This window comes from Hevea brasiliensis, chromosome 12 (genome assembly GCF_030052815.1).
Source record: "Hevea brasiliensis isolate MT/VB/25A 57/8 chromosome 12, ASM3005281v1, whole genome shotgun sequence".
NCBI classification, from domain to species: domain Eukaryota; kingdom Viridiplantae; phylum Streptophyta; class Magnoliopsida; order Malpighiales; family Euphorbiaceae; genus Hevea; species Hevea brasiliensis.
Window position 1 is genome coordinate 12,576,663 of NC_079504.1, and position 5,413 is coordinate 12,582,075.

Sequence of the window (5,413 nt, forward strand, 5' to 3'; positions counted from 1 at the left end):
ATCAGAAGGATCACCCGCATTTACATTTAAACACACACACACACAACGGAAAATCTGACTTCGGTACATTTGCACTTAATGGATTTTAGCTATATGTGCATTTTAGTATAAGAAAGGATCAGAAGGATCACTGCATGTATATTTAAACACACACCTAGGCAAATGGATGCCAAAAACCTGAGAATTATGGAGTTTCGTGCTATTTTATTTTTGGTGTGCTGGTGGGAGTGCTTGGAAGATCAAATTGTCTTTTTATGGATTCTCTCTCAAAGTAAAGGGAAAAAGTAACATGTTTCCTGCTGCATTTCCATCTTGTAAGTATAAGAACATCCTACAAAAAGAAAATGTCTGTGTTTACATGTTTTTTGTTTTGTTTTTCTCTGGTTAACAGTTATGATGCCTACTTCTTTTCTACTAGAAGCTTTGGCCATAATTGCAGCCTGTAGTCTTATGTTCAGGAGCTTCTTTTGTTGTTCCAATGTACTTCTTAGTTGTGTGCAACTATGATGTTGTGTTCAATCACTAGTTCTCCATGCTAAATTTTCATATTTGCTCACCCTCACCACACCACAAATACGTGTGCTCATGTGAAATACCACTGATGGGCTTTTTTTGCATCTCAAATTGTTCTGTTTCTCATCTATGCATGCACCTTTTCTCTTTTATTAAATTTAGGGCGGACGAGGAACCTGTTGATCAAAAGAAGTATCTTGAGGAATCTTGCAAGCCCAAATGTGTGAAGCCCCTGCTTGAATATGAGGTGAAGCATTTTTTATATTGAAACATGTCCTCACTGTTTCCATGTTTTTCATTGTATTTGCATGCTTTTCGATTTTTGTCTCCCCATATGTTGATCTTATGAATATGATGCTTGGATCAATGCCTTCTTGCCAATATTCAATAAGACTATAACCAACTGCTCCCAATACTATTGATATATGCTTCTTTGTGCTACCTTAATGCAACTGTTTTACATTCTAAAATATGCAAGAATTAATGGCAGTTAATCTGTTTTTTTTTTTAATTTTTTTTATATGTTTTTCATTAACTCTTGGTCATGAAAATGCCTGCTTAAATCCTTATCTGTCTCATTGGAAGCTTATGCATTGAAAAATAGAGCTGGATTCATACCTCAGTGAACTGGTAGATTTGAATATATAAATTATAGATTGTAAAGTTCAATGCAGATTTCTGAAATTGCTATGAGCATGGCATTCATGCATGTTGAAGTATTTGATGTAAAGAACAATAGAATTAATTGGCTAGAAATATAATGATGAATGACTCTTTCACTAAGCTAAATATTTAGACCAAGATTGGATCAAGTTATGAGCACAAGGATGCAAATTTGAGTCTTGAGAGCTGTCAGTTCATTGGAAAATGTCAAGGGCTAAAACTATATTTCTTTATCTCAAGACTCAATTTTGGTGAGATCATACTTGAGTTGTCATTTAAGGGCTATTACTTGTTGCAATGGTAAGGCACAAGGGTCTTGTTTCTGTCTTGAGGGTATTCACTTCATGCTAAAATGTTGGAGGACTATCTCTGGATTTTCCTTGTCTGGCTTCGGCATGACCATGACTAGGAGATGGGCTTTCTAAAAATGTACACCTATAATGTCTTGCATTATGGCGTTCAGGGTGCATGCGTACAATTAATCTAGTTTTACCAAGTCCCATGAATTGGTAAGATTGAGAAATTGATATAGATGCATGTCCTATGAAAAATTAGTTTCAGATATTATTCGTATAATCTTATGATTCTTATTTTAAAAATTTCCGTTAATGATTGCATGTGCCACTTCACTTGTACAACTAATGGCAGAATAAAGGAGATTCGTACTGGAAACAGCATAAGCAATCTAGAGCATTATAGTGATAATTTTTGCAGATAATGTTGGTTATTTTCTTTGGTTTAAAATGTGAGGCCATTAGATAATGGATATAGCAGTGCATAAAATGAGTTCAGTTCAAGTGAGATGTTACTTTTAGATGAATATTGGACAAGACAAGATAAGAACAAACATGGGATGCATGGTACTTTGTGTTTTGTGCTGGAAGTTAAGGTCATTTAACTTGTGACAAACACATCATGAAATATACTTTATTTCACAAGCAAGGAGTTTGAATTAATTTGAAGGTCCTTGAATGCTTTAGTAGTGTGATAGCATGGGCTAGGCATGGTTGTTTGAACTTGATGAGTTTTCACGCTTGCTTGCAGGATGGACTGGGGTGGGCTACGTCTTGAATATTTATCTAATCTTTAAAATATGTTTTTGCAAAACTATATTATGTGCTTGCCTCACATAAATGAGTTGAAACTCTGAAAATGTTGGTTTGCTGATAATAAAAAATCTGTGAGGGTTCATTTTCTCTTAAAGCATGCATTTTATGCGGAAAAAGAGAGAGTTATTGGTTACCAATTAAGGATTCAATCATGCTTGCTTTTTGACATCAGTTCTCGAGTGAATGATAATTGTATCTTATCCAGTAATAAATAAGTGAAGGGTTCAATTCACTTGGTCTCTCATCTTTGTTTTTGTTTTTTTTCCCCCTTATCCATTTCATTGTGCTACCTGAGCACGTCTCAGAGAGAGAGAGAGAGAAGATTCTGAGAGACTACTAAGCATTTTCAATTAAAAGATGGCGTATGCAGTTTTGATTCATTAGCAGAGTTTAGACATGCTGGATATTCATTCGTTTAGCTTGAGGATAAATTTGAGTCACTGAATGCTGATTGTGTAGTTCATTTCCATTTATTACAGGCATGTGTTAAGAGGATTAAAAGTGACGATACAGGGCACAAGCACTGCACAGGACAGTACTTTGACTATTGGTCTTGTATTGATAAATGTGTAAGTATTCATTTTTTGGTTTTAAGGTATTTACACAATGTTAGCAACTTTAGCATGTTTTATCAGCTGAATTTGGCATTTCTTAAATGTCAGGTGGCACTAAAACTATTCTCAAAACTGAAGTAATTGGGAGACGGTTGGGCAGCTCTTTCATTATGTCTGTACTATTTGCAACATCAGCTGAATTTTGTCAGAAGTTTACTTGGGTCGCTTGAACTGGCCCTTATTGAATGTGAAACCTTTTGACTTTGGAATAATGGAAAATATCTTGAATTGCTAACAATTTTATGTTGCTGCAGTTTATGATGAAAAATATAGACAGCATAGAAAAATGAATGGCATGTGATTGTGTTTGATGTTCTTTATTTGGGTGAATTAATTTTCCTCCTTGAAATTAAATGATAAAATTAATTGGTAGGTCCTTGTTTTAAAATTAAATTAAAACATCCTTGTAATTTTTATTTTTTTCAACTAAAAGTATTGTCTGTTAAATTTTAGTTCATTTTGATGCTATTCCATAATAATAAGCCGGTTAAAGGGCATTATTAATTTCATAATTTTTAAAATAATCTTATAAAGATGATTGGAAGTAAAATAACTATATTTAAGATGGAAAATGAGAAATTTAAATTTAAATTAATATTTAATATTATATACCTAATATATTTAATCAGATATTTTTTGTCGAAGAGATCTTAAGTTAATAGAATTTTTATGTATATAATGATCAGCAAGCATGACAAAGATTTGGAATTGGCATTCATGGAGCTTAAGGGTGAAGAAAAATTCGTAAAATATGGCAACTTCTCAAGGGAACGAGATAGAGCCCATGAGACTCGCCAGTCGCCATAAGCATTCTGCGCCATGAAAAAATTTCCTCAACCTCCTCCTCTTCCAGCAGCCGCTGGCAAAACAGATTCTTCATCGGAGGTCAGCAAACCTTTCGGAGAGGAGGAGATGACTATTCAATGGAAGTTGAATTCAACTTTCTGTTTTTGCACGTTCATTGCCTTCAACTTTAGTTAATCAAGGGAGAGATTTCGTCAAATTTAATTCCACACTCGTTATGTGGAACCAAGAGGTTTATCGAAAGGTTCAAACGAGAGGGAGAAAAGAACTGTGGGTTTAGTATTAAGAGTTCAGCTGCCAAAACCAGGATTTTAAGTTAGGGGCAGAATTATTAAATTTACGGCTACTTAAACTCCATGAATCTAATATTCATATATTTTTCATTAACTACGTATTCAACTAGAAGCATTTTAATATAATAAAAAATTATTATGATAAACATATAATAGTTAAATAATTATTATAATATTTTATCATTTGAATTAAAAATTATCCACAGCAAAATATATTATGACACAAATTTTTATAATAATCATATATATAAATAATAACAAAGTAATGATATTTATAAAATAAATTTTTATAAAAATCATAAAGAGAGAAACATATTATTTTCAAGAAATTTGATTTTAAGTTCATAATTATTCTAAAAGATTTATATTGTCAAAAAAAGTATGTCATTAAAAAAAATATAAAAATTAATTCCAATACATATCTATCAATTTTTTTCCTTTGAAATTTTGAAAATAAATGAGATATAATTATTGGTGGTAAATGTGTCTTCACCGGATAAGAAGAACGAATATTGAAGGAAAAAGTGAATGATATGGTTAAGAGGTGTTCAAGTGGAGGGAAAAATAAACTTTTAGTGTATTATAATTGTAACTATAATAAGAATACATATTATGAATAAAACTAATGTCTAACAGTTAATAATAGGCTTTCAATGAAGGTTCTAAAAATTATTGGATCAAATGAGACTAAATAAAATTTGAGCCTTTTGAGTTACTATTGAATCAAAATAAGATTAAATTAATGAATTAAAATGAGATTAAATTGGTGAATCAAAATGAGACTAAATAATTGTGTTATTATTGCGAAAGGGGCTATAAATGAAAAGGCGGCAATAATCTCAAAAAGTGAATAAACCATAGTTCAGCCGATGCATGTGCCACTCTTACTGATTCTATGGAAGAAGGTATCAATTGTCAAGCCATGTCATTTCAGAAAAGAGTTCAATTTACCAGAGAAATTAATAGTTTTGCTGCTTATGAAATAATATTTAATATTTTAGTTTTCACAATGAATTTGTTCAGCCCTTCTGATTCCTATTTGGAGGTCGATTGAAATTAGAAATCTAAACGCAGATGATTATTTCATTTTAGGATTGTGTTGAATAAAAGTCTTATCCAAATACCTCAACAGCTGAGAAACACCAAATTGCCTATCCTATTCAAGACTGGCAGTTTTCTGTCAATATGATAAACAATACGGCTATTGTAATTGAGATTCTAGAAATGGTGTTACTGCTATTCCATGAAAGCTAACAGAGCTAGTTTGAGCAAAGTATAACATTCAACATTCTTGGGGAAAAATTGTATGCATTAACAATTATCAGTACAAAATAAATTTTGATTTCAAAACAATGCAAGACTAATTATCATTCAAATTTATGCATGGTCAGTACCAACAAAAAGAAAGAGAGAATCA